The sequence below is a fragment of the Mirounga leonina genome, unplaced genomic scaffold, assembly GCF_011800145.1.
Source record: "Mirounga leonina isolate KUSES-001 unplaced genomic scaffold, KU_Mleo_1.0 Mir_92, whole genome shotgun sequence".
Classification (NCBI taxonomy): domain Eukaryota; kingdom Metazoa; phylum Chordata; class Mammalia; order Carnivora; family Phocidae; genus Mirounga; species Mirounga leonina.
Genome location: NW_023270852.1, coordinates 3,216,623 through 3,228,342, shown reverse-complemented (window position 1 = coordinate 3,228,342; position 11,720 = coordinate 3,216,623). Strand labels below are relative to the sequence as shown.

At 44.7% G+C, this 11,720-nt stretch overlaps 1 long non-coding RNA gene across 1 annotated transcript; it reads right to left on the bottom strand.

The window, feature by feature from the left end:
* Window positions 1-1,343: 1,343 nt before the first annotated feature.
* Window positions 1,344-4,245, bottom strand: LOC118004317. Its single transcript, XR_004677535.1, has 3 exons — window positions 3,786-4,245; window positions 3,176-3,218; window positions 1,344-1,428 (listed from the first exon to the last, which is right to left on the bottom strand). It is a non-coding gene; the product is annotated as an uncharacterized LOC118004317 (long non-coding RNA).
* Window positions 4,246-11,720: the final 7,475 nt, after the last annotated feature.

Sequence of the window (11,720 nt, the reverse complement as noted above, 5' to 3'; positions counted from 1 at the left end):
ACATCTCAATAAAGCTGGGGGAGGAAGAGGCAAACACTCTACATTGCCACCTTATGAACTGAAATAGTAATAGTCATCCTTTTCTAGCATGATGGGACATATATTAGTTAAGACTCTTTCAGTTGGGTTTCAAATTACAGAAACCCAACTCAAACTAGCTTAAGTGAAAAAGAGGGCTTTCTTGACATGTCTAACTGAAAAGCCCAGGGTTCTCTGTACATCAGCTTCAATATAGCTGGTTTCAGGAGCACAAAGTGACATTATCAGGACTTGGCTTCTTTTTATTTTTTATTTTTTTGTTATTATTATTTTTTAAGATTATTTATTTATTTATTTGACAAAGAGAGACACAGGGAGAGAAGGAACACAAGCAGGGGGAGTGGGAGAGGGAGAAGCAGGCTCCTGGCTGAGCAGGGAGCCCGATGCGGGGCTCGATCCCAGGAACCTGAGATCACGACCTGAGCCGAAGGCAGATGCTTAACGACTGAGCCACCAGGTGCCCCAAGACTTGGCTTCTTTTTATCTCAGCTTTGCTTTCTTCTCTGCTAACTTTATTCTCAGGCAGGTTCTTTGAGTAGCAGCAAAATGACTGTTGGTAATGTCAGACTTGCATTCTCACAACTGAACAACCATGGTAGAAAGTTCCAGAAGGGTGCCAGGGTGGCTCAGTCACTTAAGCATCTGACTCTTGATTTCGGCTCAGGTCATGATCTCAGGGTTATGAGATCAAGCCCCACATTGGACTCCATACTAAGTATAGAGCCCCTTGAGATTCTCTCTCTTCTTCTCCCTCGACCCTCTCGCCTCCCCCCAAAAAGAGAAAGATCCAGCAAAAATTCTAGCCCTGATTCTCATTGGCCTAAATTGTCTCACGTGCTTACTCCTCAACCAATCTCTGTCTCTCCGTGTGGTGAGGCCTAGATCATGTGCCTACCCCTAAGTGAGTAGAAGGGCTTTTCCACGCAAAGTAGGGTCTTGCTTACCAGAAGAAAACCAGTAGAGGCAGATAGGGATCGTTTCAGATTTTGTGGAACCTGAAGCTTTATATTTTGGGCACTCTTTAATAAAAATAATACAGAATTACAAATTAAAAAATATGTCTGAAACTGAATTTTATTTAGACTGAGAAAATAAACCACAACCAATTACTGGAATCTCGGAGATTCAGGGAGGAGAGCTGGCCCTTTGAACACAGCTAGATAAATATCAAATCATTCTGGAGTCTTGGAGATTCGGGTTCTTTTCTTCTGAGGTCCGTTTAGGCAATTTGTCAGAAATGCTTATATATAAAAATGCTTCTTGTCGGGTGGCTTCCTCTCCCCATCCAGAACACTCCATCACTCCTGGAATTTCCCGGCACATACAGGGACCCTTGCAAGTGAAGAGCTCGGAAGCTTAAACTTGGTCAGCTTTACAACAAATCCACCTCTGGACACAGGGCAAGCAAAACAACAGATGTCTGTTTCTTAATAGCAAATTCCTTGTTTTTTTTTTTTTAATTTTTTTTTTAAGATTTTATTTATTTGCGAGAGAGAGAATGAGAGACAGAGAGCATGAGAGGGGGGAGGGTCAGAGGGAGAAGCAGGCTCCCTGCCGAGCAGGGAGCCCGATGCGGAAGTCCCGGGACTCCAGGATCATGACCTGAGCCAAAGGCAGTCGCTTAACCAACTGAGCCACCCAGGCGCCCAGCAAATTCCTTGTTTTAAAGAATGGCAATCTGGACATATATCCGAATAACTCTGCTCAGGCCACCACGTCTGGGGAACCTTGGGTCTTGGCAGAACAAGTGATCATCATTTTGTACTTCGTGGCATCTGCCAAACCCCGCCGGATTTTTGCTGCGCTGATTTTAACAGCTCTGCACTCACGTAATTCACTGCTTTAAAGGGCCATGTTTTACTTGGCAGGGCTGCTTTCAGAAAACTTACAGGGACCGTTGGCCCCAGGAGTCCAAAGCTGAACCTGTCCCGCCACAGCCCTGTCCTGATTTCCTCCTCTCCTTCTCATCTACCTTTTCTTCCACCTCTTCTCTTCTTTCTCCTCCCTTTCCTCCACTTTTTCTTCTTCCTTCTCCTCTTTTGCCCTGATTATTTTGACAGATCTTTGAGTTCAGACAGCACATCACACATGAGGCCTAAATTATGAGCAAATTCCACTGACGTCAGGCCATTTGTACATCCAGTGAACTTGACTCGATTTTTGGCATCCCTAAGCTGTGTCCATTGGAGATGCAGACAAGTGCCTTCAGGGCAACAGAAGCATTCCAGATGGTGGTGTTCGGAGAGGCTCCCCAGCACACTACCTCCCATCTGGGCCAGTGCTCCGAGGGGCCATAGGCCACTCTCGGCACATCCCCACAGCTGCTGTTGACTCTTGGAAGGAGAGCAGCAAACATACTGTGACTTATCAGGGGAAACCTGCAGATGATTAACTCTGGGCCTATTATACGCTGCATTTCCACCCAAGCGGACTCCAGGCTGGCGGTAAAAGCAGGGTATGAGAGAGGACAGGCACAGTGGAATATCAGGAGTTTGGCAGCAACCAAAAATGTTTTCCCCAAGCAAAGGAGACACTTGAGTAGGAATAAAAAACATTTAGAGATAGACGAGCGTGGGTGCAGGTCTCTGCTATTTCCCTCTTACCTGTGTAAACTTGATGGATTGTGGTAGATATCTGCCACGCATTCTTTCCCACACTCCTACTTCTGAAAACAGCAGACTCTTCCCTTTGGGACACTCCTTTCCTACCCCCTGTGGCCTCAGGGATCTATCTTCCTACACTGGGGGACCAGTTTCACCGTCACAGCCCTCTGGACATAGCAAATAAACACATGGTTTATGCCAGCCCATTGTAGTCCTTCCTTGAAAGTTTCCAAAATGTAGAGTGCCTGGGTAGCTCCGTTGTTTGAGCTTCTGGCTCTTGGTTTTGGCTCAGGTGGTGATCTCATGGGATTGTGGGATTAAGCCCTTGGTGTCCTGTTCCATGCTCAGTGGGAAGTCTGCTTGAAGGATTCTCTCCCGCTGCCCCTCCTCCTGCTCCCTCTCCCCCTGCTTGCACTCTCTCTCTCTCCCTCTCTCTCTCTCAAAATAAATAAGTAAATCTTGGAAAAAAAACAAAAAAGACAGTTTCCAAAAGTTCTAAATTAAGTCAAAGCTCTATAAGAATATTTACATACCTTACAACTGAAAAACGAGGAAGAAAGGAAAATAGCTGTCACCCTAGCAGGGAGAAAGAAGACATCCAAATTTAAAAAGTTATGCCTCCACTCCTCTGAATCGCTGCCGCAGCTTCCTAGATTTATGGGGGCAATGTGGGATTACACATATGTGAATTTTCCTGGTAGCCTGAAGGTTATCCTTTCAAGGGTAAAAGGACCTCTTAGTATTTTTTTTAACCATATTATTTGCAGACTTTTCTAAAATGTTTTAGAAACTTCCCTTACTTTTAAAGTGGGAAATACCACCTTTAACCTCTTCTGCATGGCTCAGGGTCATCAAAATGAGGCTCATTTAGTAGTCTGTGTGATAATATAGTTTGAGTCCTCTTTTCTTTTCTTTTTTCTTTTTTTTTTTTAAAGATTATCCCACCCTGCACTTCCTAACTCCTTCCTGCTTGCCCCAGCACCGCAGGGTGAGCCCCCAACAAGAATGGGCTTCACGGACAGTCCATGCTCCATTCCCTTCCTGTCTTGCGTCCCCCTTCCTGACAAGCTCCTGCATTCCTCTGGCTCCTGAACTTCTGTTTGCTTCCGGCTTGTAGCCCAGCAGTTTCCCCTTAGATCTCACCTGCGATACAGCTGCTCTGGGGCTGACCTTTGGTCCTCTTCCTCCTGTGGAAGAGGAAGGCCACTCTGCCTCTGCCCTTGGGCCCTGTTCTGCCTCCAGCTGGCACTTGCACTGAGCCAGGCCAGGGTCCCATGACAAGGGATCAGATGTTAATGCTCCTGTCTCCTTTCACATGCTGAAATGAACTGGGATCATTTGCCACAGGGACAAACAATCTCACACACCACCATAACCCCCAAAGATTTTAAAACAGCAGAGGGCAGAAGAAGGGTTAGAGAGGATATTTGTCCCCACTGCAGAAGGCATATCCTAGTTGGGCAGTGTAGATACCAGTTCTCTGGGGAGCATCAATTGCCATTTTTACTCGTTCACTGGGTTACAGATGCTGCTTGGGAATGGTCAAATTTCCAAGCCTGACCACTAAACTTGACTGCTGGCCCCTATCTTACTGAAGCCTAGCTTTCTCTTGTTCCCTCCCAGCTGATCCAGGAGCCCACGGCCACCCAGGTTACAATATTTTCTTTCTGCTCCAACAAGCCCATCTCTTCATCTCCATAAAAAGGGCTTCAAGATGAGTTAGAAAAACATGAAAATGTATGTGTGTACATGTCAAAAATGGATCTTAAACTGTTTTCAAGGGTAAAGGAAGCTAACATGATAAAAATTACTCTGAAAGAATAGACACCCTTTTAAAAAGCAAATGCAAAGGATGAATCTTGCCAAATTAAATGCTGAATTAAATATAAACTTCCGACTCCCATTTTAGAAGTTCAGAGCACCCTGACCAATTCCATGTTCTCAGTGACCTGCTGGGTAGTGGCTTCTTGCCTCGTTTTACAGGGAGCTGGACCATCTGCCTGGCCAGCCAAAGAAAACACATATGAGCCCGGCCTGGAGGCTCTCTTTCCCTTGAATGCCTCTTGCTTACCCCATGCCCTGTTATGCTCACTCTTGGTCTCTCATCCCATGGCATACTTTATTTTTTTAAAAGATTTTATTTATTTATTTGAGATAGAGCGAGCAAGAGAGCACAAGCAGGGCAGAGGGGGAGTGGGAGAGGAAGAAGCAGGCTCCCTGGGAGCCCATGCAGGGCTCTATCCCATGACCCTGAGGTCATGACCCGAGCCGAAGGCATCCACTTAACCAACTGAGCCACCCAGGCGCCCCCCCCCCCCACCTTGGTGTACTTTAATCCTCAATCCTGGCCACACATTGGAATCATCCAGAGAGCTTTTAAAAAAATCTGATGTCCAGGCCCAAACATAGCCAATTAAAACAGAATCTCTGTGGCTAGGGCCTGAGCATAGCATTCCCCCTACAACAGTTTACTGAGGAAAATTTCAGACATACAATAAAGTTGAAGAAAGTTTACAGGACATCTGAATATCCACCACTTAGATTTCACCATTATATTATACATGTCTATTCTTCTGGTAACATTTTACTACTGCATATCTATCTATCTATTAACATTCTGCTGATCATCCATTAATTCATCTTATTTTTTAAATATATATTTTTTTATTTTTATTTTTATTTTTTTAAAGATTTTTAAAATTTATTTGACAGAGAGAGAGATAGGGAGAGCAGGGACACAAGAGGGGGAGTGGGAGAGGGAGAAGCAGGCTTCCCGAGGAGCAAGGAGCCCGATGTGGGGCTTGATCCCAGGACCCTGGGATCATGATCTGAGCCGAATGCAGACGCTTAACCGACTGAGCCACCCAGGCGCCCCTCTCTCCATTTTTAAAAGTTTATTTTATTTATTTACTTGTTGAAGTCATCTCCACACTCAACCTGAAGGCAGATACTTAACGACTGAGCCACCCAGGTGCCCCTTTAAATACATTTTAAAGTAAATTGATTACCAGGGCATGTGGGGAGGAGAGGATGGAGAGTTATTGCTTAATGGTAACAGTTTCTTTGGGGTGATGAAAAAGTATCAGAAACAGATAGTGGTGATGGTCGCACAGCATTGTGAATGTAACTAATGTCTATAACTAATGAATTATACACTTAAAATGGTTATAATGGGGTGGCATGGCCGGCTCAGTCAGAAGAGCATGTGACTTGGGGCGCCTGGGTGGCTCAGTGGGTTAAGCATCTGCCTTCGGCTCAGGTCATGATCCTGGCATCTAGCCCCGCATCAGGCTCCCTGCTCCGCAGGAAGCCTGCTTCTCTCTCTCCCACTCCCCCTGCTTGTGTTCCCTCTCTCACTGTGTCTCTCTGTCAAATAAATAAATAAAATCTTAAAAAAAAAAAAAAAGAAGAGCATGTGACTCTTGATATCAGGGTCATGAGTTTGAGCCCCACCTTGGGTGTAGAGATTGCTAAAAAAAAACTTAAAAAATGGTTATAATGGTATATATATTTCAAAGATTTATTTATTTGAGGGAGAGAGAGAGAGAAAGAGAGGGTGGAGAGAGGGGCAAAGGGAAAGGGAGAGAGAGAATCTCCAGCAGAACCCCTGCTGAGTGTGGAGCCCGCTAGGGCTCAATCTCCCAACCCTTAGATCATGACCTAAGCTGAAACCAAAAGTCAGACGCTTAACCCACTGAGCCACCCAGGCACCCCATGGTATATTTTATTATATACACACACACATTTGTGTATAAATATTGTGTGTGTGTGTGAATACACATTATTTAACCACAATAGAACATTTTAAAATCACAGATAATTATGTTTCACTTTCTGAGCTTGGATAGTGTATATGTGTTTGCTTTTCTTTATTCTTTATACTGTGCACATATATCATAGATAACTCCATCTTACCTACTGAGTAGAAAGACTTTTAGAAACAATGAGTAGTATTCTTTACCGGCAGGAAAATCCCACTTTCTTTCCTTCACCTACAGCAGTTCTTTCTTCAGGAGCGTGAAGTCTGTCCCTCACTACTTCAGCCACCGCAAATCTCCCTTTCTTCTGAATTTGCTTAATATCTTTGTCGTTCTTCCTAGCTCTAATTTGAGTACTATGTCATTTCCTGGTCCTTTCATCTCAGGTAAAGAGGTAGCTCGCTTGCTCTGGTCTCAGCTCGAACCTCACCCTTTGGTGCTGTGCTCTTGTATTGCCTCTCATGGGCTCTCTTGTGTGTTGGCTCTTGATAGTTAAGGCCATGGGACACACCATCAAAGCTCGGAAGCAGGGGAAGAGAGAAGCCGGAGTATTTCTCACTCTTTGCCTGCTTTCTGTGGAATCTGGTGGGGTCCCACTGGACAGCCTCTCCCTACCTGGCCCCAGTTCTCCCTTGGGCAGTTCCAGCAGCGCTTCTAGCTTCCTCTGCCTGACAGCTCAGGTTTCAGGCCTCTGGTAACACTGTCTTCTCCCAGTTTCACCCACGCAGCAAGGGGAGCAGCCTCCTGATTTTGTCAAATCTCTGGGTTGCTTCACCATTCCCTGTTTGGCTTGTTCACGCTTCCATTCATCCTTTGTAAAAAAATAAATAAATAATAATAATAAAAATAAAATTGCCCTTCCTCTGGAAACCTATTTATTCTCCAGAATAGATCCCAATTGATACAATGTATAGTAAAAAAAAAAAAAAGAAAAGAAAAGAGCACAGGCTTGGAAGCTGCAGGGACCTAAATCTGAATCCTGTGGCTTACTCTACAAACATGCACAAGTGACTTAACCTCATTCTGTAAACTTGGGGGGGGGGGCGTCACAAGACCTACCTCATTGGGCTGCTGTGTTACATCGTGTATGAGCCCACATGGCTGGCTCCTGTGCCATAGTTAGGACTCTTGTCAGCGGCGCTATTGTTACTGGCTTCTAACCTCCTTGACAGCATGGCTGTATTATTATTATTATTCTCTTTGTGTCCCAGTGCTTTATGTAAAGGTATTTGTCACATTCTTGGCTCTTAAAATTTTATTTCATCAGCAACTTATTGAGCACCTGCGCTGTGCTTGCAGTTGTCCTAGGCACTAGGTCTAGGAGACGTGATGAAAACAAAGGCCTTGCTTTCAATGTGCTTACAGTCTCATGGGAGTAAGAGACACGACAACAACTATGGAAAGGCAGTCCGACAAACACAGCACATCGGGGCACATGTAACATGGGTGGGTACATGGCTGAAAGAGTGAGGGACTGACTCTGCTTAGGAATATCAAGCCCAACTCTAGAGGAGTAGGAACCCTGCTGTCTATGAAGGAAGAGAAGACTTCCCACAAGAAACAAATGCAAGGAAGGGGAGCTCCAACTGGGGGAATGGCATGAGCTAATGGTAGAGCTCTGAACGTACATGTAGCAGTTGGAGCACAATTTGTCCAGCCTGCTCCTTTAACGGGGATATGTGGAGGGAGACCTTGAAATCCTTGCTAGCTCCTGGGCATGGACTTGATTCTGCAAGTAAACAAATCAGGAAAGTTTTGAGGAGAGGAATGATTTGATCCATCTGCAACCTAAGAAATAGAAAAGTGGAGTTTGGGCAGACCTGTTAGCAAGTTCCTGCGATGGTCCTACTGTGGTAGGATTCATAGCACTTGGGGACTGATACAGGGGATGAGCAGGAGGGTTAGTTAATATTGTCTCTAGGCTGGCATTTCTCAATCTATGCAGCAGAATAATGTCTCATGAATAACAGCAATCGTTATAGCTGTTTTTTCAGTGTACTTAGAAAAAAATACGTAGATATACATTTCATACACTGGCCTGTCATTATCATATAAGGCTCTATACGATCTGACCCAGATGACATCTTGTACCTCATCCCAGCTCTTCCTCTTGCTTAGTGTACTCCATCTCTTTCAGCCACTTTTCTGTTGCTCAGAGAGGCCAGCCTTGGTCCTGATTCAGCGCCTTAGCAGTTGCTATTCTATCTGCCTGGAAGAATTTTACTCCAGACCTTTGCTTCTCCTTATATGATCTGGCACTTTGTTTCTTACTACTCTCCCTTTTACTTACTCTCCTTTGAGCATTCTATCCCTTTGCTCTTCTTGAATATTATCAGGCACGCTGTGGCCCCAGGGCTTTTGCACTTGCTATTTCTTCCTGCCTAGAATTATCTTCCTCTAGGTTTCTGTAAGATTCACTTTCTCATCTCTTTCAGGTCTTTCGTTGCTTATGTGTCACCATTTCAGTGAAGGATCCCTGCAACCCTGTTTAAACTTTATTTTTTTTAATGTTTTATTTATTTATTCATGAGAGTCAGAGAGAGAGAGAGAGGCAGAGGCAGAGGGAGAAGCAGGCTCCCCACCTAGCAGGGAGCCCGATGCGGGACTCGATCCCAAGACCCTGGGATCATGACCTGAGCCGAAGGCAGACGCTTAACCATCTGAGCCACCCTGTTAAAACTTTAAAGTTAAAATGAGGGGCACCTGGGTGGCTCAGTCAGTTAAGCATCTGCTTTCAGCTCGGGTCATGATCCCAGGGTCCTGGGATCAAGCCCTGTTTCGGGCTCCCTGCTCAGCGGGGAGTCTGCTTCTCTCTCTGCCTGCCGCACCCCCCTGCTTGTGCTCTCTCTCTCTGTCAAGTAAATAGATAAAATGTTTAAAAATAAATAAATAAAAATAAAGTTAAAATTAGACAGTCTTTCCCTTTCCCCCCCTGCTTTTCCCCATAGCGCTTGTTACCATTTTGGCACACTATATATTTTCCTTTTTATTTTTGTCTTCCCACACTGGAATGTGAACTCTTGTTAGCACAGGTATCCTGATCTAATTTTGTTTCCTGTTCTTCTGTGCCTGAAACCGTCCTGACACATAGTAAGTGCTCAACAAACATTTGTTGAATGAATGACTGAATGAGTGGAGAAATGACTCCAGTCTCATTCTGTCTCAGGTCTCAGGTAAAATGCCTTCCTCAGATATGCTTTCTCCAACTTTCCCATCTAAAACAGCCATTCCCATCCTAGTTATTCTTTATAACGTCATCACATTTTCTTTTACTCATAGTTCTTGTCACTACCTGAAATTATTCTGTTTATTTCCTTGTTTATTGTCTGTCCCCTTGCTCCTCCATTAGAACGTAGGCTCCAGGGGCGCCTGGGTGGCTCAGTCGGTTAAACGTCTGCCTTCTCCTCAGGTCATGATCTCAGGGTCCTGGGATTGAGCCCCGGGTCGGGCTCTCTGCTCAGCGGTGAGTCTGCTTCTCCCTCTCCCTCTGCCTCTGTGATCCCTCTCTTACTCTCTCTCAAACAAATAAATAAAATCTTAAAAAAAAAAAAGAAGAACGTAGGCTCCATGAGACCTGGGACCTTAGCCCATACTAGGTAGTCAAAAAATATTTGTTAAATGAGTGAAGAAAAGTTGTGCTAATAGCTTCCCACGGATTATCTTACCTTCTCACAGCAACCCCCATTAAATAATACCATTAGACTCTTTTCTTGAATGACAAAACAGAGGTTTAAAGCATTTACACACCTGGGAGGTGGTAGAACCCAGATTTGAACATAAGCAGTTTGATTTCAGAACTCATTCTGAGTTAATTTGTTCAACTGGAAGACTTGTCAGAGCTTCTGAATCTACAATCCATAAGAGAAGGAAAGAAAACATATGCAACATTGCCAAACTTACCTGACCACAGAATCCTCTTTTCTGGTGGAATATTCCTAGAGTTTTATGGATATATTTTGGAAATGCCTTTATAACTTTCTAACCAATTTGATTGGGAACTTGGTAGAGTTTTATTTATGGATCAATAGTGTAACTGCTTTGTAATCCCATGTGGCCTAATAATGCCTAAGAGGTGTGGTGGGATGAAAGAATGGAAGTCTTCTCCACGGGGAAGTAAAAGGAGCCCAGGTTTATTGTCAAAAAAGCAATAGAAGAGAAAAGGAAGGAATGTAGGTGAAAGAGACAAAAAAAAAAAAAAAAAAAAGGTAATCCCAGTAAGGCACAAAGATCACCTTTCTTTCAGCAAAATCTGACTGTTCAGTATGTGGGCCTGAGTAAGTCAGGCAGCAGAAAATTGTTTGGCCTGTAGCACAGAGGAGCCTGCAGATCCTCAGCAGATGAGTAGACATTGGTATTTGTTTACTCGACATGGTTTCTTTCTTCCTCTTTCTAACAGAACCCCATGTCTGCCCTTGTAATTCACCCTCTCTCACCCAGCTTTGTGCTTCCTTATCTCCCTGCAAGTGAATGGTGTAGAAATGAAAAGGTCACCTTATACATTTCTGGTCAGCAACACAGAAAGGCCGGACCGCCTGGGGACTTCTGGGAAAGTACCTGTCACTACCCCCGCCAGGAAAGAGACGCATAGACAGAGGGGGGTGTTGTGTCTGTGCGTGATGCCTGGGGCTAGGCAGAGCTAACCGTGGTGAGAGGGCAGAGCAGGAACATGGAATATTCTCTCCTTAGCTTTCTTATGGGCTTTTTTGTTTATTTTTGAGCCAGGTATCTTGTGGGGCATATTAGAGGGATTGACTTTTATATAAGGAAATAAATTCGTCCTTTCCATTGAGTAGTATCATGCCATGCATTATTCAGCTCCAGAATTTCAGCCACGACTCCCTATTTCAGGTGACTGTCAGTTGACTGTTTCAGGAAGCAGGGGCTGGGCCTCAGTTACACAGGCCGTTTGCACAGGCTGTTGCAACGGGGCTGGATCCGTGCCAGCTCAAGGGTGCTGCCTAAATTGGTTAAGAGCGGGCCTTGTGTTAGAAACAAACGGGAGGGGAGTAGCTATCAGATCAATGGTGTAATCGTGGAGTAAAGATCCCCTAGGTACTGCAGATGAGGATTTTAGGGATTCTTCCCGTTCCTAAACTAAGTTCTCATCTCCTGGGTGCCCAGCTACATGGCTGTCCCTGGGTCTTGCGAAATTCCTACTTGAAACCTGCAGTGTGTGCTGTCCTTCTCTTCAAAACAGGGGGCTGGTTGCCGGTGTCCTTGTCTGAGATCCTATAGATAGATAGAGCCTGGAGGAGATGTAGACCAGGTCAGACTCAGCTCTCTTGCTTTTTTTCTTTTTTTAAAATTTGGGGCACCTGGG